The sequence below is a fragment of the Trachurus trachurus genome (assembly GCF_905171665.1).
Source record: "Trachurus trachurus genome assembly, chromosome: 1".
Classification (NCBI taxonomy): Eukaryota; Metazoa; Chordata; class Actinopteri; order Carangiformes; family Carangidae; genus Trachurus; species Trachurus trachurus.
In genome coordinates, this window is record NC_139891.1 from 10,160,012 (window position 1) to 10,184,461 (window position 24,450).

The following is a 24,450-nucleotide window of genomic DNA, read 5'->3' on the forward strand; positions in this document are numbered from 1 at the left end:
GGGACTGCAGATGGAAATGAGCTGTGAGCTAAATCTGGTGCAACCATCTCTTCATTTTCTGCAAATGATTAATGTCGTTGCACACTGTCCCTTAATAAACTAATAAACTAAACACACACACACATACACACAGGCACTCTGCAAAACAGAGGGTGAAAAATTCACATCAAAATGACCCCTTCTTTCAGTGCACATGGACAAAAGCTTATGTGGAAGTGTGCGTCTGACATTTCTTCAGCCACTCTTCCTGCTTGTTGTCCCTTGTAGGGGTTCATTCCATCTGCTCTATTCCCTCACGAGCGAGAGAGAGAAAAAAGAAACAAAGTGTGTGTCTAGGTGTGTGTACTGTATGTGCGTGTCTGTCCTTTTGCTCTGGGTGGCTCACTTTCCAAGAGGGAAAATGGGGGGAAAACACAAACCATAGCTATCATCCTTCTCCACTCCTTCTGCTTCCACTCCCCCGCTTTGCTTTGCTATCCCGCGTGTGTGTCACAGTTTGTGTGTGTGTGTGTGTGAGAGAGAGAGGGAGAGTGTTGCACATGCAGCCAGAGGGTACAACACTTCACAAAGCAGAAAAAGACCAATAAGTTGGAAAAGAGGAGAGCATGAGGGAGCAGTCACAGTAAAGAAAAACCTGTTGTCTGCTTGATATTTGTTGAAATCCAGATAATGAGTACCTTTAGTTTGCATGTGTGTGTGTGTGGTGTCAATTTATGTTGACATGGTGTGCTCCAAATGACACTCATGCACATACACACAGCTCAATCAACACCAGCTGGTGGTTCCAGTATTTCGGTGGAGCACTACTGACCCCTACTGAAAGAAGCCATTTTCCAAACGCACTGTATCAGTATCAGTGTGATGCTCCTAATCACAGCATTTCATACCAAGCCTGTGAAAGCCGAGACTCAAGGAATAATAGGTTTTTGAAGAACAAAGCGTCAACTGCTGCTAGAAATGGAGACCAACGTATCAGACAGGTTTGGCTGTGAAGAAGCAAGCAAGACGCATGACACGCAGTATTCTCAAATATAAAATAACAATTCAGTTTAACGACCAGTCCGAATAATTGCATTGGAAGCTGATGCTATATTCTAACATATACATCAGCGTGACTTCACAATAACAATCAGAGTGGAAGAAATGAACAACCAGAGGGGACGGGAATGATCGTCTTTGAGGACGGCTCCTGTCTTCTCTCTCTCTTTGTTCTCCTCTCTGTCCTCTCACTGTTAAAGGCCACATTTATGGTGTTTGGTCTCAGCGGTATAAACTTTTAATGACCTCCGTCCCCACTCTCTTCAAAAGCAATGATTGTTTAGGAGCATGAGCCGGGGTGTATTTCTCACACTGCACTCGAGTTGCGCCGACGACATTTGCAAACGGCGGTTTGAGGATTCAGCGGCAATCTCTCGGCTGATTGAACCTCTAATGCCAGTCTGTTTTTGATTTGTGGTGCCACGTGTTCATGAGCCTGAGTCAGACAGGAAGGCAGGTTTGCTAAAATACCAATAAAAATGAAATAAAAATTGAACAGCGGATAGGGTCATGTCCGTGGGAAATTTTGCACCTCATTAAGAGATCTGATTGCTTCATTTTTTTACCACATGGGACCACTGTGCTTTCCTTATTTTACTGACACTAAGTTATTGAGTATTTGAAGATCATATTTATTGTAAATTCAAAACATGATGAAACTCTTTTATCAAAAAATAAAGTCAATAAAAACTGAATCATAGCTCAAATAAAGGCAGTAAAAATAGGGGGCAACCTGGCTGAACCATCTCTGGCACTCTGTTGAAGTCAGTTTGGTGAAAAGAATCCCCAAGGTTCATCTCACAATCTTCACAGCCAGACCTTTTCATGTGGTGTCCTCCAGGAAGTTAGCGGCAGAGGAATCTGTATTAAATGTTTTTTTGCTTTTTTAAATTTAGTTTCTGACTGAAAGAATGACATGTCCAACAGTCAATGAAATATCTCAAAAGATACTAGATGGAGTGCCATGAAACTTTGTGTGGTCTTCAGATGATGAATCTTAGTGGTTTGATTAACCTTGACATTTTTTCATCCGTTGCCACCGGCAGGTTACATCAGTGAAACATCATGTTGCATGGCTCTGAATAGGGCTGACCGATTAATAACATTTGCGTCTTCATCGCGATATGAGCACGCGTGATTAACACATTGCAAACTTTTGCAATGTTTGTAAGGAGAGGAATCAGGAGAGGGTTAACTTAACATTCTGTTTAATTGATTGATTATTCATGTGCATTGTGTTAAATAAAAGTATGAGCAAAACATTTTTTTTCTGTTATTCTATTCAGTGTTTCAGGGTAACGATTAAAGCAAAAAGACTCAGGAACTGCCTCACTTGCTGCTTTCTGAGTAATCAAATTTCAAGAAAACACTGCAAACCTGCATGGCTATGTCCAGATGTGCCGGACGTAGGACATGGGTAAGGGTGGTGGCTGCTTGCTAACCCTGTGACATAAATTTAAAGGAGACATAATACCCCTTTTCCACAAATTAAAACAGTTCCCAGGTGTCTTAAAGACATGTGACATGCTTTGGTCAAGCATCACAGCTCTTTTCACCCTCTCAAATTAGCCCTGTTCAGAACAGCTGGTTTCAGTGCCTGTACCTTAAAAGCCCCGCCCCTTCTACTGGTACTGGTACTCACAGGTAGGGATAATATTATGCAAATTCAAAAACTAATGACATCATTGTATGACAACTGAGGGGACAACTCATAAAACCACATGGTTTTCAACCTAAGGAGCCTGCAAACTACTTCTTACTTTCTTTTTTTTGTCGATTCTCACATTTTTGGGGTCGAAAGGCAAGACAAACACCCAAATATATTCTAAAGAGCCCTCAAGTCATATTTCCATAATATGTCCCCTTTAAGGAAGTCCTGATGGTTTGTAAAAAAAAAACCCAGTTGTGACCATGGGTTGTGTGCATTTCTCTGTGCACTGAGGCTTTGATACTGTCACAGTGTGGAACCTATAGCCCTGCCTTATGATTTAAAAAAAAGACACAGGAATTTTACTTAATCAAAATGGGGCCTACAACAATGTCAGTGCGAGAAATCTAGTTCCATATTTGTTAAAGTTATTACAAAACACTTTTTTAAAAGTTTTATCTACATTTTCGTGAATACACACTTTGATTATAGATGCCTTATTCTAACTCTGTAATGGAGATAAATACTTGCAGGTTGCTGAAAAGTACCTTTATTATAGGTAAACAATTCACATGCTTTGAGGCTTGTAATAATGACACAAACACACACAATTAGTCCATGAGCAAAGGAGACAAAGGGCAGGTCTTAAAATCGACTCAACTGGTATAAATATATTTTCAGATCACAAAGTGCTCTGTAAATGCAGACACAGAAGTGGCATCTCCGCCTCTTGACAAGAAGACGGATAAAGTAGTTAAAGAGAATAATAAAGGGGCTGCCTGATGACAGTGGTGACAGGAGCCACTGTGTTTTGGGAGTGTGGGTGGGTGGTATGTGCCTACAGCGAAACGAGGGGAAATAAGTCAAAATGGCACTTTTCTATGTTCTGGATCCTCTTAGTGCTGATGTTACCAACTCAACACAAGTAATCCTGTGCCATGGTGAATATGCTGCACCACAGGACCACAGGACCACAGGGTGATAGTTCACACCAGGGATTTCCAAAGCAAAGGTGTGATGTGGGTGGATGAGAGGAGAGAGGGAGGGTAGAAGGGGAAAAAAGGACAAAACAAGAGAGATATGATTGGTTAAACAAATGAAGACAAAAATAGGAATTTAAGAAGGCTTTAAAGATGGAATCACTTCATGGACAGCCTGGAGTTTGAAAAAAACTGATTCACAATTACAAAAGGCACTGATGCAGTGAAGTTTGCCTGAATATCACTGAGCACAGACAAACCAGCAATCACTGTGTGGTTGCTGGTTTTTAGAGGCAACATCACGCAATTAACGGAACTCCAAAGAACAGAAGAGGTCAAAGTCCAAATGCAAGAGATTCATTAGTGAAACTTTCTGGACATTTCCAATGCACAGATACAAGGAGTAACAATGATCATTCACAAAACTACAGCCATGAAGATGCATCGATTTGAAGTGATAGAATCAGGTATAGAAAAAGAAATTAGTAGGCTAACTATATACCCTGATAGAATAGATATACCCAAACTATTGCTTTAAATTCACTCCAATAACCTAAAAATATGATGTGCGAATAATCAGTTGACGAAACTAACTAACTTAAAGCAACATTGCGGAGTTTATCAAAAGAATGTTTCCAGACTCATTGCAATGGTAGAAAAATGGTTAATAGGATGAATGGTGCTGCCGCTGCAGCCTGAGCCGGGTCGTGTCGGCTGAAACTGCACCATGTAACTTTGCAGTGCGGGTAGGATCACCAAAGTATTTACGACACTTGTAACAGACGATAGCGCTTCTCAACCAGATGGTGGAAGCACTGAGCTGAAACTCCTCAATGTTGCTTTACTGTAATAAATAATAATGTTGATGCTTTACAGGTATAGGAAGCCAAAATATGTATTAATGGTCCCTTCAGTAGTGTGTCCCAAATTGCATACTTCTGCACTTACACTCAGTTGTTCACATTGCCAGTCTTATTAGCCTCTCCCCTTCCTGTTTTCTCACCAATCACTCAGCATGCCATTAAGGCCTTGTCAACAGGTAAATGGAGCTCCACCCAAAAACTAACTTCTTCTTGTTCATTTTGAAAAGGTTTCTGTAAACACAGCATTGTTTCAAGAAATATCTGCATATACACGGATCCACTGAAAACGACTAAAAACGTTAGTGTCTGCCCCACATACAGTAGGCTATACAAAAAACAGAAATGAAGACGGAAAGCTTCTCCACTATATTCAAACTCCAAACATTATAATTAAATGTTGACTGAGTGCAAATATGACATTTGATCCCATGGGACTCGTTTCTAAAAAATACTGTTTGCGGCCACTAAACGCCGTTGCCGTCTGGATGAAACAATAAAGAACTTATGTGGATTCACTGAAACCCATATAGATATTTGTCATTCTTATGCGTCACATAAAAACGAAATTATGTTTCACACATCCACCGTTCGAGATCAAGATCAGTGCATTAATTTCAACAATAAATAAGTAAAACATGTATAATTAAAAACAACATATAAAATGAATGATCATAAATAAAAGAGAATAAAAGTTATCATTAGATAAACACTCTTCTTTTGTTAAGGAGTCTGATCACTGTGGGGAAGAAGCTGTTCAACAGGCGAGTGGTTCTTGCTTTGATGCTTCTGTACCTTCTCCCTGACTGCAAGATTGTGAACATGCTGTGAGAGGGATGTGTGGGGTCCTTTAAGATGTCCTCTGCTCTGCGCACACAAAGGACTCTGTGGATGTCCGGCAGATGTGGCAGTGGCACACCAATGATTTTCTCTGCTGTTCTCACTACCCTATTTAGGTTGTGCCTCTCTTCTGCTGTGCTGCTGCCAAACCAGGATGTGATGCAGTATGTGAGAACAGTCTCGATGGTGCCTCTGTAAAACATGGTCAGGGCAGGTACAGGAAGGTCGATCTCCGTGTGGACGGGCTCTTAGTCACCCAGCAAAAACCTATGTTCCCTACACTTCTCCACAAAAACACATCAAATTAACAACTTTACCAAAAGAAAACAAATAAAATACAGTTCATAATTCTTTATTCATTTTTTTGGGACAATTTTAAACGAACTTCGCCTTTTTATTATTGCAAGCTATGTATTTTAACCTTCGTGCTTTTTAAAGAAACTCTGCTTATTTATTAATTATTGACTGGGCTACAGTGGGTTTTTCAAAGCCTCAAGACTCAGTGACTGGAAACTAGTTTGATAAGAGCAGTGAGACTGATCCCCAAAAAATTTTAATTTCTGAGTAAAATGGCTCACTGAACTGAGGCGAATCAGGCTACGGGATCTGTTGACTGTAAGACAATATGAACTAGCAGCCTCTGTTGAAGAAGTCGCACTCAATCAAAATGTTTCAAACAAATTCACAGAGGAGAACATGGTGCAAGTTAGTATTCCTGCAGAGTTCTTGTTAATTTCTGGCTGTTTGTGTGTGTGTCTGGGCCAATTATTTCAGCTGCCATCTATGGGCCGCTGTGTGAGGAAAACAGACGATAGAAACCAGAGAGGTGACTGGACAGTTAAGTTCTTTTTTTCTTTTTTACCCCAAGTGCCCTGATAACACAAACTGGCCATGCACCCAATAATATCTTAATGTTCATACAGTTGTTTAAAAATACATTTTTGATTGAATACTATTTATGGACAAAATGAAATCACACAATTACTCAGAGAAAACACTGTAGAGTCTGTAGATTCATTTCAAAGGTCTATTCTGCCACATGCCAAAAGGTTCTTGATGGAGAAGCGTGTAAATCAGACATGTAAGGAACTACGAGTAGAAATATTTGGGGTTTAAACTGTGTTCTTGCAGATTTTTCTCCTAATTTGTCTGTCCACTGTGGGTGCACTAACACACTCAGCAAGACAGGTTTTGTGTTTTTCAGGAGCTTCTGCCAGATTTGAAGGACAAACAAGCATCAAACTGTGAGACTGGCAGGGAAAAAAGTCCAGCACAGCTATTATTACACACACACACACACACACACACACACACACACACACACACCGTGATGAAAGATGTGCATGGCTGTCCATTGACAATGACAGTGTGAACCCCACTGCTATGATTCATTCTATTTTTCTTTTAATTTTTCAATCCACACATTTTTGTGCAAAAAGAGATTTTTTTTTTTTTTTCACAAATACGTCAGCCCTGTTCTCTGGGTTTTAGAAGTGCTCATTTGTGTCCAGGACGATGGATTTTATCTTAACAGCAGGAGTTCTCTTGAATGGTACAAAGAGCTGCATCTTGAAACCTTCTCAAGAAGGAAATAAAAAGCAACATTGACCAAATGATGAAGAGATGAATAAAGGCAGCAAATACAAATAATGCAGGTGATAATTTTACTCTGGTCAAGGCCACATCTTGGAAGATTTGGACATACAGTAGCCTATAATTCTCAGACAATACTTATGGACACTCAAGAATCACCAATTAACCCTGTATGCATGTCTTTGGACAGTGGGAGGAAACCAGAGAGAACCCATGCAGACACAGGGAGAACATGTGAACTCTAAAAAGCCTCCATGTTGTGAGGTGACAGTGCTGAACACTACACTGTATGTAATCCAATGTAATCCACTTTGAATAAGACTTTCCAAAATAGCAGACATGCCGTCATAAATTTCAGTTTTAACAGAAATTTCAGTGTGGGAGACTGAAAGACAGGGTACATTTTGGTGATTTCTTTTTTTCTCAACTGACCAGTCACACAAAATCTAAATGACAGCATCAACTACCCCTCTGAAAAGATTCATGAAGCAAAAAGGCTAAGTGACGGGACTCTGTGAGATTATTCTCTAAATGTTTATGAATCCAGGCCTCAATCAAATCATTTTAGGGGGAAAAGAAAAGTAGTGTGCCTTCATAGCCACACTTATCCCCTCATACACAATAAAAAGAAAGTTGAGTTCTAGGACTTATCCCCCGCCCCCACCCTCCCCTCACCCCCTTAATGGATTTAGTGGACATACAACAAATGGGAATAAAAGTTAGAATGAAGAACACATCAAAGTTCAATCTTCTGCCTGAGCTGCATTTATGAAATATGAAAGTGTTATGAATAAGGCAGACTACCCTGGCAACACTTGGCATAAATCTTCCACGGTGCACTCTGTAGCCTGTTAAGCACTGAATTTAAAATTGGAATGATTTGACACAGAAGAGAAAAGAAGAAGTTTCTTTCAAAGAATAGCTATCAACTGAAGAAGGAGGAGACATTATTTTCCAAGTCCAGTCAGGCACTGCTAATACTGCTGATTGCCCTGAATATTTTTTTTTTTTTTACAAAAACAGGAGGTAAGAGGGCGACAATTTCATGTCATATGAGGAATTTGAGATAGAAAAACTGTGCGGGAACTGTAATTCTTTGTCTTTTTATTCAAAGCAGCATTATCCTTTGATACCTTTTTTGTCTGCTTTCTCTTGTCTTCCTATTTTCTCATTTTCTTCCTCACGTCTCTGCAGGCTCACAGAGAAGTGAACAGCCTCTGTAATAAAAGACAGTAGTGGCTGAAAAACACGAAACAATCGCGAGCAGTCTATGTTGCCATTTTGAATATGTTAAAATAAAGTGGGAGATCTGAAGGCAAAGACAAAACAAACATTGGATGTGATTGAATGTCCCTCAGTTGTTTTTTTGTGAAGCGGGCGGTACAGGTTGTTAAGGGACTACACAAAAATTATTTCAGGGGAGCTTAGACAAGTGAATAAAGAAGAACTAATAACATAATAAAGATTACTGAGGTCAGAGTCAGACACACCTGGATTAACCAGTTTGTCCAATAATGTAAGACAGGAAATAAAGGAGCTTGTTTAAGTTCAGGAAGTAGTGGAGCGGGAATAAAGCCTATTATCTTTTTCTTTTCATTTAATAAGTTATGCCCACATGCAGATAGGTATAGAGAGGGTATAGATATGCCGTGAAAATTACTGCAGCACACAAGGGCTTCAATCAATAAATCATCTGACTACTATCAGGGCAGTCTTATTTATTTAGCAGCTGAAGAAAGGTGGAAGCTGTCATAAGTAACAATTATAACAAACAAACAAAATATGCATGTGTCCATGACTTTCGAACCCATTACTAATCACCTTTGAAAAAAAACAAAAAACATTATTACTGCTTGAAGGAAGGATGAAGTCCAGCTCACATGACTTCCTTCTTTATCAGTATCACTAAAGCTACTGGAGGAGTTTGTTACTTTCACTTCTACTTTCTTGTCATGTTTGCCATCTGTACTGTAAATTCTCATGCGGTCTTTATGTAACATTCTGCACCCCTTCCCTATAGTTTCCTTAGACCCCTAGTTGTTGTATTGTGCAACATGACACTAAAGAAGCAAGTTCAGTTTATTGCTCAGGGTTAGTTTAATAAGGGTTGCCAATTTTTACAAGCCTGAACAATATCTGTGTTTCTTGACCAGATCCATTAACTCTGTTTCTATGAAAGTATCCAGTATGCATTGTTTTCCTTTTTTAATAAAAGTATAATTTAATAGCAGCTCAGTGTGAAGTAGCTTTTCATTAGATTTTCTCCCAGAGAAAAGTCAAGCAGACCTACCACTCTCGCAAAACACTGTGCTGATCAACACAATGTTGATATCTCAGGCTGACTTACTGTTCTCCAGAGGCCAACAGTGTCTGTGTGGACAGAACAGAAAATGTTGCTGAATGAGAATGAGAGAGAATGGGAAATATAAGTGAAATAATTAATTAAACATCTTCAGGTTCAGACAGAGGGAGGGAGAGAGAGAGAGAGAGAGATTTCTCTGCTACCTTGAAAATAAGATTAAAATGTTATTGGTTGTACCACCTGTGCAGTTAAGCTCTCTCTCACACCACAAATACAACACATCCCGAATGTGAGATATATAACACACACACACACACAGGCTCAGACACACAGATCAGCTACAACCGTATCAACAGACACTATAAAAATGGAAGTGTTACTTAAATGGAGTGGTTGTCTTTAAAAGTACTTCTCTATTCCATTAATACATTAGTAGCCTGACAAGAAGACTACAAATCATCTGAATACCTGTGCTGAGTTCCAGATATTTGCAGTCAGGTGAAAGGCTGACACCAAGTGGTCAGCTAAGATACAACACTTTAAACAATATTTAAAATGTTGACAGTTTTTTTCCCCCTTGTTAAATAGCTGTATTTTAAAAGTAGTCACTTAATAAATTAAAACTTGATAATGATAGATAATCTAAGTACTTTCAAATGTTCATAGAGGTGACATTTTCAGGATTTTACTACAGGACATTACATGTGTTTAATATGTTTTGTAGCCTGTAATGAACAAGAGTTGTTATTGGAGAGTGAGAGTTCACAACTATAATTATATGTATGCAGTGAGTAGGATTAGTCATGTGATTAGCCTGTTAAATAATTTGCATATTTGTCCATAATTCAAAACAATTTATAGCCTAGAAATCTAGACGCACCCTAGCGGCAGCAAAAATATTTGCTCCGTAGGTGGGTCTAGAAACGAGCCATAGGAACTTTTTGAGTCTCGAACACCAATTGTGTTCACCAATCACAGCGCTCTATCTGTTTAGAGAGTCGTTGGGCCAGCTTAACACGATGACTATATACATTTTAATTGGCTTGTCAGGCTAACGGCAGCCTGCTCTTTGCTCTGATTAGTCGTAGCGCTACCCTATTGCGTGCAGAGGCAGTTTGAAAGACAGCCTTCATCCCGCCCCCTGGATTGAGCCGAGGTCTACCGGTCGTTGCCAGACTATACATTTTAATGATATAGTCTGGCTTGTCAGGCTAAACAATTTAAGCATAAGCTGTGAAATTAAAAACAAACACATGTATTTACATTTATAAACACATAAATAGGAATTTGACACATATAGAAACACATAAAAACATTAGTAAATACAAATAGGCTAAAACCAAATCTGAATTATAATGACTCCATTATTCATCCTGACTGATACTGTGATGCGTGTCTGATGAATTCCTCAACAGTTTAGGTTTTCAGTAATTTTCTTGTGATGCAAAATCTGTTTAATAATAATAATAATATTAATGGATTACATTTATATAGCAGTAACCATTATTCATTCATACCACATTCACACCGATGGTGGTAAACTACGTCTGTATCCAGTGTTTCATTAGTGTGAATGCTGCAAGCATTCACACTATTGTTATTCAAATCTTTATACTTATTATTCTTACTTCTTCCACCCTTTTTCAGCAGTTTTCTGCTCCTTCATACTTTGTGCTATTTCAACAATTCATATATCAAAACGTGCAGCTTTCTCAGGACAATATTGCTATGACTTTTCTCTTTCATACTATTTATACTTTTTAAAATATTTAACTTTTTCTGCAATTTTTCTCTCATAGGAAATGAATTGAAACAGTCTTCAAACTCGTCAAATCTTCTGCTTCATTCAGCCTCTAATAGCTTCAGCATACTTTCAGCTACAGACTTCATTCAACTTTTAAACTGTTCACAAACCTTTCAACTATTCAGCTATATCTCAGCTTATTGATATCTTCAACAGTTTCAGATATATGTATAGTTTTAAAATCATTAAAATTTCTGACAAAATTCAGATTTAACATGGAAGTCAATGGGACGGAATGTTCGGACGTTGGCAGTTGGTAGAGTGACAGAGGGTCTAAAAATCCTCTCACATTTTTCTCTCTATCCTGTCAGCACGGCCACAGATTACACTCTACACACATAATTTCCGCCACGTTTGTAGACAAGCTCATCCTCGATCTCTTCATGTGCTCAAAAAACCAGAGAGACGAACACAATTTAAACTGGGAGCCTCCGAGTGCAGCCAGTTCCCTCTCTTCTCTCATTGACTCCCATTCAAAAGTAGGTGCTGATTTTCGGAGAAAAGCAGAAATGACCTCCTTATCTTACCTGCGACTGTGAGAAAAGTTTTTGCCCTACAAACATTTAATGCACATTGGCTCACTCAGGAAGGTCTTTTGAACCAGCCAGTCTCTACCACACTCTGATAAGAGTTACGGTTCTCTTTTCAGAGGCTGTTGTTCGGGAGCTGCACCGAGCTCAAATCTCACTGTTCTGCTCTGTGTGGTGCAGACACAGAGAGACAGACACACACACACACACAGACACACACATGCACACAAAAAGCTTGCTTCTGTCTCCTTTCCACACACCGGTTTACCGCTCATTAATCAGCCTCTCTATGATTTCATACCTTTGAGGGGAAATTCTAAACATTTCTAAAAAGTTATTTGTCTACACACATTTCAGTTTGTTCAGGTAATGGAGATTTCAGGATTTGGAGCTTCTTCATGTCCTGGCTTTAGACTTTTCCACCTCTTTAACCCTTACATTTTACTTTGAAGGATTTTAATTCCAACAATTCAGACTCGACCATTTTAGGAGTTTCACATTTTTTATTTATTAATGTATAGCCTATCTTTACCCTTTCTTTTTACACCTATCTTTAACAATTCAGGTATTTTCCTGCATTTCGTGTCATTCAGCCTCCTCGTTACAAGTTCTACTCTTTAGACATTGCTTCATCTTTATTGACATTTATATAACAAATGTTTTCAAGCTGTTAATTTTATAACTTATTAGAGTAATTTGAGTGTACTTAAAATGTTAATTTTTCTTTCACCACAATCTTCAACAATTCAAATAATTTCCAACCACCTAGATATTGTTTAATCTATATTTGTAATAGTCCAACAATGTATTCATGCTATCATTTTTTAATATATTTGAGTAGACTTCAGCTTTTCAATTTCTTCATGCTAATCTTCAACAATTTAAATAATTTCCAATCATTTCATACAAAATAAACCTCCTTCTTACAGGTTCCATTTGTTAATCTATTTTCACTTATTACTTTAGCCATGTTAGCACTTGTTTATCTGTATCAACTTTGTTTCAATGATTTCTTCAGCTTATTCAGCATTGCTTCAGCAATAGCGTTCAGCTGCTTTCAGCAACGCACACACATTCTCTCTGTCGGTCACACACACACACACACACACACACACACACACATACACACACACACACACACACACACACACACAACTGGACACACACTAACTACCACACACACACACACACACATCACATCTATCCATCTATCCATCCATCTATCTATCTATCTATCTATCTATCTATCTATCTATCCATCCTCTTCTCTCTGTCTTCCTCACTCTCTGTTCTATCTATCTATCTATCTATCTATCTATCTATCTATCTATCTATCTATCTATCTATCTATCTATCTATCCATCCTCTTCTCTCTGTCTTCCTCACTCTCTGTTCTATCTATCTATCTCCTACCTCCTACTCTATTTCTTTCTTTCTTTCGAACCCTCTGTCTCTTTTTTCTCTCTTTTTCTCTTTTTCTTTCTTTCTGTCTTTCTTTCTTCTACCCCTTCATCTGTATTTTAACTTCTTCTTTGTTTCTACCCCATTTCTTCCTTTCGTTTCTTTTCTCTCTGAGTCTGTCTGTCTGAAATGATATTATTCAATATTATACAACAGTTAGTTCCGACCGGTCCCAACCGAGCAATTTGCTGCTACTACAGTTATAAACCTGAACATTAAACCATCTCTCTGCTGCTGCTACTACAGTTATAAACCTGAACATTAAACCATCTCTCTGCTGCTGCTGCTACTACAGTTATAAACCTGAACATTAAACCATCTCTCTGCTGCTGCTACTACAGTTATAAACCTGAACATTAAACCATCTCTCTGCTGCTGCTACTACAGTTATAAACCTGAACATTAAACCATCTCTCTGCTGCTGCTGCTACTACAGTTATAAACCTGAACATTAAACCATCTCTCTGCTGCTGCTGCTACTACAGTTATAAACCTGAACATTAAACCATCTCTCTGCTGCTGCTACTACAGTTATAAACCTGAACATTAAACCATCTCTCTGCTGCTGCTGCTGCTGCTGCTGCTGCTGCTACAGTTATAAACCTGAACATTAAACCATCTCTCTGCTGCTGCTGCTGCTACTACTACAGTTATGAACCTGAACATTAAACCATCTCTCTGCTGCTGCTGCTGCTACTACTACAGTTATAAACCTGAACATTAAACCATCTCTCTGCTGCTGCTGCTGCTACTACAGTTATAAACCTGAACATTAAACCATCTCTCTGCTGCTGCTGCTACTACAGTTATAAACCTGAACATTAAACCATCTCTCTGCTGCTGCTGCTGCTGCTGCTACAGTTATAAACCTGAACATTAAACCATCTCTCTGCTGCTGCTGCTGCTACTACAGTTATAAACCTGAACATTAAACCATCTCTCTGCTGCTGCTACAGTTATAAACCTGAACATTAAACCATCTCTCTGCTGCTGCTGCTACTACTACAGTTATAAACCTGAACATTAAACCATCTCTCTGCTGCTACTACAGTTATAAACCTGAACATTAAACCATCTCTCTGCTGCTGCTACAGTTATAAACCTGAACATTAAACCATCTCTCTGCTGCTGCTGCTGCTACAGTTATAAACCTGAACATTAAACCATCTCTCTGCTGCTGCTACAGTTATAAACCTGAACATTAAACCATCTCTCTGCTGCTGCTGCTGCTGCTGCTGCTGCTGCTACAGTTATAAACCTGAACATTAAACCATCTCTCTGCTGCTGCTGCTGCTGCTACTACAGTTATAAACCTGAACATTAAACCATCTCTCTGCTGCTGCTGCTACTACTACAGTTATAAACCTGAACATTAAACCATCTCTCTGCTGCTGCTGCTGCTGCTGCTACTACTACAGTTATAAACCTGAACATTAAACCATCTCTCTGCTGCTGCTGCTGCTGCTGCTGCTACTACTACAGTTATAAACCTGAACATTAAACCATCTCTCTGCTGCTGCTGCTACTACTACAGTTATAAACCTGAACATTAAACCATCTCTCTGCTGCTGCTACAGTTATAAACCTGAACATTAAACCATCTCTCTGCTGCTGCTGCTACAGTTATAAACCTGAACATTAAACCATCTCTCTGCTGCTACTACAGTTATAAACCTGAACATTAAACCATCTCTCTGCTGCTGCTACAGTTATAAACCTGAACATTAAACCATCTCTCTGCTGCTGCTGCTACAGTTATAAACCTGAACATTAAACCATCTCTCTGCTGCTGCTACTACAGTTATAAACCTGAACATTAAACCATCTCTCTGCTGCTACAGTTATAAACCTGAACATTAAAGTAACATAGGCCTAAAGAAAAGACAGAGCATTTCTCATGGATGTAAAAAAAAATAATAATAATAATAAAAAATAAAAAAGGGGGATTTTCAGCACCCCGTATGAGGCTGGCCTCGAACCCTGATCGTCTGCGTCTCAGGCGACGACGCTAACCGTTTCACCATGAGTCCCACATGTCACATCACAGTGGTTAGCACATATTTTGTGGGTGAGTGAGTTTACCGTCAGTACCGCTGTCATTTCTCCTTACTGGTACTTCCTGACTGCTTCTCTCTGATATCTCCGAACAGCTAATCCAGAAATCTGCTGATATTTCCTTTCAAATCGATGCCAATATCTACGAAAACTCCGTATTTCTTGTGCTAGGAGCAGCATGAGCAGCACAGCTGGGAGTGAAAGTTTTGGCGAGAACTGTCATTGGACCGACCAGATGTCAATCTTGTGTTCTTGGTAATGGCGGACGTCCCCCCTTAGAGCGTCATTTTACGTGTCTTAGCCAATCATAGATCAGCATGAATTAATGATTAAAAAAATACACATTAACCCAGGCTGATTGTGTTATCTATCTATCTATCTATCTATCTATCTATCTATCTATCTATCTATCTATCTATCTATCTGTCTGTCTGTCTGTCTGTCTGTCTGTCCAGACAGATAGATAGTTTTTTATTGTAGTACTGTCAGATTTTCTATATTTATTTTTATTTATTTGTGTATTTTATTTTATTATTATTATTATTATTCTATTTTATTGTGCTTGGCACAGGGTCATCATTTTTTTTCTTGTATGACAATAAAGACACCTTGAACCTTGAATCCAACACAAGCTCTCTCTCTCTCTCTCTCTCTCTCTCTCTCTCTCTCTCTGTCTGTCTGTCTGTCTGTCTGTCTGAAATGTGCAATACTCTACTTAAAATCCTGTATTAGTATTATATATAGTGAAAACAATATAGACCGACTGAAATTAATAACATTTATTACTGTAAAATGTAAATTCTTAACAACATGTAAACAAACAATTCTAAATTAAGGAGATGCTGGACACAGCACTGCCCTCCCGTGTCACTCTGACACGAATTTTTTCTTTCTGCAGGAGTTTCTCAAATGGCTCCCAGAGGTCATTTGTGATTGTGGCGGGCTCGCCGTCCTCGAAGAGGATGTTCACATTTTCCTCGTCTTTTTCAATGACGCCAATGATGTGACACTCCTGCACTGTAATATCCCTCAGGGTCTGTTGAAAAAAGTAAACATGCGTTACTTAAGACTAATGTCACAGTAATCTTACTATCATCTAACAAAAAGAGGCTTCTGTTATCTTGTAAAATTGTACTTTAAAAATGAAAAATAAAAATAAATAAAAATTCACCTCAATTTTGGTCCACCTGGTGGACTGAATTTGAAGGCCAAACTGGCTGAGTTTGGCCTTCAAATGTGTCGCAGAGAGCATGCTGCCCACCACGATGTCCTGCATTGCGGCCTCCCTCCACAGGGTAACTTTGGTGATCTTCTGTCCCTGTTGAAGTCAGTGAAGTGTTTAGGGTTGTTGTCACTTTTGAATTTTTGAAATTCACGAACATCATCCAAGGGTTAGCTTACTTCTTTAAGGCTGATGGCCCGCACGGGGACAGTGTCCCTCCCCACCATGACTCCCGTGGCTGCTGCAACCTAAAAATAACAAAACAAAACAAAGAAAGAGTTGATGTGTTAAGATTTTGGAATTTTTCTTTCTTAAAAACTACTCAAACCGATTATTCAATTATCGAAATAGTTGACGATTCATTTAATAATCGATTAATGTCCGATTAATTGATTAATTGTTGCAGTTCTCATTCTATATGTAGCTATGTATGCTCTCACCTCCACCACCTCCGCCTTCACCGAGACCAGGCCCGGGCCGCCAACCTTCTCCAGACTGGTGAGAGGTGCCGGGGGATGGAGGAGGGCCTCTCCCTCCTTCACCAGGTCCTCCGACACCTCCACATTTGAACCCCTGTAAAAAATGGTGTCCCGCGTCACATTCAGCTGGTATGGCGGGGCCTGGCCTCTCAGGCCGTACCCCTTCATAACGTAGTATCGCCCACTAGTTATATTTTCAGCGTAACCCTCGAAGAGAGTCAGCTTTGCCACGGATTGGCCATCGGATACAACAGCCACCCTGTTTTTTTTAATAACAGCTGGGGCAGGTTTGGGTTGGAATTCCCATGTGATCACTCTATTTTCTTCTTCAACTTTGATAACTTTAATTGGAATTGCATCCAATTTAGCGTATGGGGTCGTCGGTCTCTCCATTATAGCTCTCCTAAGGGCCATTCTGAAAGACAAAACAAAAGAAGCGTAAACATTTTACCTCTCTCTCTCTCTCTCTCTCTCTCTCTCTCTGTCTGTGATTGCAACAACAACAACAACAACAACAACATGTAATAGTCCATACAAACAGGAAGTCAGTCACTGAGATTTGAGTTTTATTTAAAGAGGGTAATTAATAGGCCTAAAATAGATGAATAGGCTATAATATAGCTAACTAGTATTTAAAAAAAAAAATAATAATAATAATACTGTAATAATAGGCTAATGATGATAATTATACTGTATATATATTTTTACATATTTTTGGGACTTATTTATATTAATCATATTATATTTATTTATCATATAGGCCTTTTCTATCTGAGTGAAAGCTGATGATACTCTATACTGTATAGCAGTATAGAGTATCAGTATTTCTACTATAGGATTAGAGGATTAGTTATAACATGTATTATACATAAATATATATTTAAAAAAATATATATATATATATATAAATAAATAAATATATGTATATTTTAATTTTAAATATATGTATGTGTATATATATATATTTATATATAGACATACATATATTTAAAATTAAAATTGAATTAATTAAAAATATTAATTCGTTTAATTAATTAATTAAAAACATTAAATTAATCCCCAAGACATAAAGTATATTTACATGGGGAACGAACAATACGTGCTTCCGGTTTATTCGCTTTTATTTTGAAAAGCTTCAAATCAACTTCCGCCCACTGTCCTGTCATCTTCGGCCTCATTGCAGTCGCCACAACCTCGGACTAAATATGTATGATGTAGTCATCATTTTGGTTTTGTGATTTATTTTAGCACTTGGTAAAAGGGACAAACGTAAGTTCTTCTTTTTGTGGCTTTGTTTAAGGTGCCGGGGTCGGGGATCGAACCGCCGTCTCATGGGGTAAAAGGAATCACGAAGCAGAAGACTTAACCACTGGGCCATCGTCACTGTTGAAATAACTTAGTCGTATTTTTCGTATACAAAATATATCCCGCTAATATTGGATTTAAAAAAAAAGACATTCAAAATACGATAACTCTATTTAGGATTACTTTTAAGATGAATTATACATAAATGTCTTAAATATTCTGGTATACTCGCTTTTAAATTAACTAAGAGTATTATTTGTAATAGCAGCATACACCTAGGGAGGACAATGAATAAATCAATAGAGAGCGGACCCTCACAGCAACAGCAGTGTGACGTATACAATTTATTCGCGAATGGCGCGAAGCGCGTGCTGTGACGCACTCGGACCAAAGTCTGTTGCTAGGACACAGCGGACTTTAAAAAAAAAGAAAGCAGTGTGACGTCAACAACTCATTCTCGCATCTGGCGATTGGCGGGAAACTCTGAAAAACTGCTATATCACTATGGCTTCTCTGCCACAACTGCTCTGATAAAATAAATTACAAAAAACGTATAAAAATGATTAACTCAGTGACACTGACAAGGTCATTGCTGCCTAATTTTGATTCATGTTACTAACTACATAGAAATTTTAGTTCACAATGTCATATTTTATGGTTTATTAGTCCCCCCAATTTTTTTCCATCATCATCATCCCTTTATTCACACACACAAAAATCATAATAATGTTATATCTGAAATAAACATTGAAAATCAAGTAAAAAAAATTGTCTTACCTTGCTCCTTTGTCTGTTTTTTTGTTAGAGAAAAAAAAGGCTAAAAAAAAGGGGAAAAATGTCATGTTTTGGCAATTGACATTATTTTCACAAGTGAAATGTAAGTTGAACAATGGTTGGAATAAAATTAATTAATTAAATTAATTAATTAATTAATTAATTAATTAATTAAATCGATTTTATAAAGTTACCCCTAATTTTAAATGGTAAAAGTATAGATAAAAAATCAAGCTAGTTTTTAGAAAGAAAAAAAAAAGGTCTTCTTACCTGGATGATGATGAAAAGGGAATATGGGCGGGGGTCAAGAGTATAAGAGGGCAAAGGGCAAAACAAAAGGCCAATCAGAGTGATGTCGCCATGGTGAGGAAGAGAGGAAAAGCCTCCCATTGGCTGCGTGTGTAGCCAATGGGCAGAGGCAGGGGGGTGCCACAGCAACAGTGAAGGGGGGGGGGGGGGGGTCAAAGTCAAAGTTAAAAGTTTGCCCAGCAACATGGGTCAGTTCACTTAAGACCAATAGGACCTGTACAATGGAGCCAGGATAGTGAAGTGATTTTTAACACAAAACCTTGAAAGCTTGAACGGAACCTATTAAAAGTGCAATGAACTTCCTTTCTTTTTAATTATTTAATTTATTCACTCATTTATTTTGTCATTTCCATATTAAATGCAAAAATACATTGTATTTTTTTATTTTATAAGTTGGAACCCAAGATGGCGCTGCGACCGCTGTGTGACGTCATCATATTACCAGAGATTTTCAAGCAGCAGTTCACATCTACTGTTGAGAATATGTTTCTGTGAATGAGCACTACTGGCCACGTGAAGAAATGTGAAGAAAATATAGGCTACCGGTAATAATCTTCACAAATGCAGATTTGCATCGAATGGCTATCTCGCTCAGCAAAACCGCACCCCCTCCCATACATCTATATGAAGTCTCTGTGAAACTCTTGTGGCCTCAGTAGCCTATTATTTTATCAATCATATGCAATCAATGAAAGCCAAAGAAACTCCAGCATAGACAATTAAATTTACAGCTTGACTCTCGGGTCTCAGACACACAGACAGTAGTAGTAGTAAATTATTCGTCCATTCAACAAAACATAACACATGTACACACTAGGGAATAACGAATATTCAAAATTCTAATATAAATTTGAATATTAAAAAAAAAAAACAGATTCGAATGTGAAAATTAATATTCGAATATTAAATAAACAGTGGGGAAAAAAGACGAAAAAATAAATAAAATAAAAACAGCGGGCGCACTGTATCACCGTAACCTTCAAAGTGGCAGGCCCAGAAGGTCCAAGAGAGATGACCTGAAAATATTGAGAGAATTACCTACATTGATTTTCAAATTAACCATTACATTACCCTACTGTAATAAAATCAAAGGCAGCTCACCAAATCCTTTTAAATTTCAGGAAGAGGCTGGGTCTTCTTCCAGGGCCATCATTTGCTCAGTGTTCTGCAGAGGAAAATAGTGTAAAATATTATAAGTATGCATAAAGCTTATAACTGAAAAGCAACAAAGCAATTAAATCACAGATTTCTCCCTATAAGCACATATGGTAGAGAATAAAGTGGATGTAATATCTGATATTCACTGAAAATTACTGTAAACAGTAAAACAATGTCTTACAAGATTTCTTAAACAACATAATTTTATTAAATCTTACTGTTTTCAGATTAACACGGGCCTTATGAAAAGACAGAGCATTTAAAATAAAATAAAAAGATCTTACCCCGACCTGGTGTCGAACCCAGACCCCTGCACCATAGGCGACAACACTAACCGCTTCACCAACAGCACTGTTCATCCATTAGTGTGGAGTAGTTCATCACTGTAAACACACATCTCGTTTTTGCTGAGTCCAACTCATTTTCTATTTTTTTCTCATTGTACACATAAACTAAATTCAAAATTGAAAAAAATATTGAGTGGAATTATTTTTCTTTTAATGATTACAGTGTCTGCATGTTTCAATAAAGAAGCCTAAAGAAGTGACATTTTCAGGCTGTCCCACTTTTCCCATTGTGAGTTTGGAATTTCCGAGTACGCTTAAACGCCTCATCCAGTCCTCACTGGACATCACGGAAAAGTACGTCATTCGGCTCTGAGGTATCTAACGGTAAGTAACGTCCGCAGAGTGCTCCAACTGACAACTGTACAACTTTATACACGCACCCTTTGTCGTTTCACTGTGATTGCACGGTTGACCCCAAACTCAAACAGACTTAAAATAAGTCGAGAGGCGAAACACTTCCCTGTTAAACCACAGTAAAAACCGTGTTAGCTACGTGCTAACAGTAGCATAGCCGTTAATGCTAACGGTAGCGTAGCCGTTAATGCTAACGGTAGCATAGCATGCAAATGGTCGTCGAAACAAAAAACAAAGTGGCCCAGAGTTTTCCTATCAACAGTCTAACACGGTGACGGTGAATCTGTTGCTGTTATCTGGTCATGACCGCGACGTTACTTTGTTTATGAGAGGAGGATGACATTGTGTTAGCGACGGATGCTAACGCTAGCCGTGGTTAGCATCGAGCTACGTCACTACAACGGCCCTAATGCCTGTCACCACACCACAGGCTTTAGTTGTCAGTGACACTCAGACTATTTCTTTTTCTTTGTGGTCCTGGCTGCTGCTGCTGCTGCTGCTGCTGCTGCTGCTGCTGCTGAGTGTCAGAGACTTGCTAGCACCATAGCAGCCAGCACAGCTAGAGCAGCTAGTGCAGCTAGCAGCCCTGAGCCTCCTACTCTGCTGCATGGAGCTTCATGGCTGTGGGCTGTAGCCACATCTGCCTGTATGTGACCTAATGTGTCCTCAGCATCCTTTGTGTTTGGAATCTCTTAACATTTTGATAACATAAACATTAATTTAGAGTTAGTTTTAGAGGGAACATTTAACATACAATGATGCTGATGTAATTTATTACTCACAATTCACAAATGTTTTGCAGCCACTATATATATCTGTGTGTTTAAGCATGTAGGGAAAGCAGAGAGTTGAGATGGAGCATGTGATTGGTGTTTTGTAGTTTTGAATGCATGTGTCCACACAAGACAATAACATTGTTTTTTGTCTCATAGACAAGGAGTAAACCAGTGTGAATCTCCGCCTTGGTTGGTAAGTTTGCGACAGAAGTTGATAATAGCCTGCTGCATAAAGGGACTGTCTATAGCTGTTTTATCCAGCATAAACATATAAAGAGTAGACACCGCATCAACTGCTACTGCGTTGCTGCGTATGTGGGCGGTGGGTGGTGGCCATCTCAGACCGGTCACCCGCTCCACTCAGTGTAATCTGCAATTAAGTGTCAGTGCATTTAATCAATAACTAACTAAACATTATATATATTATTGTTATTATTATCCTGCCTATTACACAGCTTGCGAGGAAAATAATTAATTTGAAACATAATGTTGATCAAAATACGGGAAGTGAAGGAAGGAAGGAGAGAGAATAAATAAATAAATATTCAATTCACAAAATACAACCAATAGTAATGTTGTGAAAAGTAATCTCCAGAGCCAGCTGTTTTCCATGGTCCGCTTAGAACAGAAGTAACATGCTGCACAGTGCTCTGGCATCATGTTACTTGTGCTGCTCAGCTGAGTAGAATGACCGGTTCAAGATGGCGGCAGCGCCCCAGCAGCCAATGCGTCGTCTACTCTTTATATGTCTATGGTCACTCACTGATGATTTATCCATTCGTGTTGGTGACACAGGTGACATTGCATTCAACAAAATGGAGGGAACACTTGACCTGTAAAACAACCCAACATGTAGATTAGTCAGCCTCAAGTAATTGTGGTGTATATTATTGTCCAGATTTTCAGTTGAAACTGAACCCTTTTATAAATTGTGATAAGTACAGGACAATCTCATTTTTAAGTGAGTATGTTTGTAATACAGAGTAACCAGAGTAACCTACTTAGAATGAGGTTTTATTTGTCTTTTTTTCCCCCAGCAGTTATTTGACTGTACATAAATGAAATTTCTATATCTAATTGGTGAAGTTAGTTTGATGCCCACATACAAATGACACAGTCAAAAAAAACAGTCATTCAAGTGAGACATCTCCAATAGTTTCATGCACTAAAATAGCTGTTCTTTTGTTGTGTGTGTGTGTTTTTTTAGGTGCCCTGGCCCCGCTGTCCAGCTGTCCAGCAGTCCAGCAGTCCAGCAGTTCTCCCCTCTACCCTATCTCTGCTCTGTCTGGCCTTGTCTTTGTATCCACTCTCACTTTTTATTGGTCAGCTCTGTCTTTCCTGTCTTCTACCACCTCTGTCTGATATTGGACCATTCTATCTTTCTATCCCTCTTCTCTGTCACAAGAAATTTCTATCTGAATTTTGGAACTACGATATACCTGGTTAACGATTTTTGGAACTACGATCTACCTGGTTTATGATTTTTACGATTCACGATTTACTTGGAACTTGGTTTCTGGTGACCAAATCTGACTGTTATTGCTACTGAGAGTCTCTCTTCTCTCACCCCCTCTGTCTGTCCTGTCTCCCTCTCTCACATGTTATTTAATCTTTGAAATTGGCTGAGAAATATTTCTAAATTATTTTTCATACATATACATACACGCACTAAAATTTGGCATAGCATTTGAAACATTGCATTTGGACAAAATCCATCTCATCAAACCTTAATTATTAACTGATAAATCTTTCAGGAACGTGATTCTCACGTAAGATTGAATAAAACTCAGTTCAAAGGAGTGAAAACAACTCATTAAGCATTAAGACATATCTTAGCATTACTAGATCTGAACATTTGATTTGAACAATCAGATTTAGATTTATTTAACTTTTTACATACTCAAAATAAAACTTGATTCAGCTCAGAGGTATCTTCGATTGCTAATATCATAGCTGTTGTACACTAATTGAATGCAAGTGTGTTGTTGTTCAACACTGAAATAAAGACACACAACTGTAACTGGATTTGTTTGGACTGTTCCTGTCTCTGAAGCTCCACCCTTGGCTCTGCATCAACAAGTGGACTCATCAGAACTACTCATTTGTCCAGAGCAGAACTGACAACCAGAACTACTGATTTTATAAGCAGCATAAATAAGTATAGAAGCTAAAGTTAAAGGAAGGAGGTGTTTGAGTTTATAGTATCAATTTGTTTTCTGCTGTCAGTCACACTTGCCAGAACTGAACTGCTGGGTACAGAACTATTGACTTTGAATATAAGCAAGGAGCTAACGTTAAGAGAAGGAAGTTTGATTTATAGAATAACCTGGTTTTCTGCTGTCAACACTAAACCGTGGACGATCAGTAAGACGTTACGGGTTACGTATTGGTGTATTGCTCAACATTAGAGAACTTATCACCACAGTGCAGTAAAAAACATTGCTCGAGCAATTGCACTCTGATTTACCAGTTCCACTAAACAAAAAAACCTCATTAAATAATCAGTAAATTTTGCTCTGTACAAGCTCTGTGTTTGTGTTTCTGGTTTAGATAAGTACAAGTTTTTGTTTGAAGTATTTGTGGTGAACAGCAACAACGATGCCAAGAAAGAACGC

At 38.5% G+C, this 24,450-nt stretch overlaps 1 long non-coding RNA gene across 1 annotated transcript; it reads left to right on the top strand.

Moving 5' to 3' along the window:
* The first annotated feature begins 21,018 nt into the window (after window positions 1-21,018).
* Window positions 21,019-23,556, top strand: LOC310987183. Its single transcript, XR_014595443.1, has 3 exons — window positions 21,019-21,029; window positions 21,992-22,028; window positions 23,043-23,556. It is a non-coding gene; the product is annotated as an uncharacterized lncRNA (long non-coding RNA).
* Window positions 23,557-24,450: the final 894 nt, after the last annotated feature.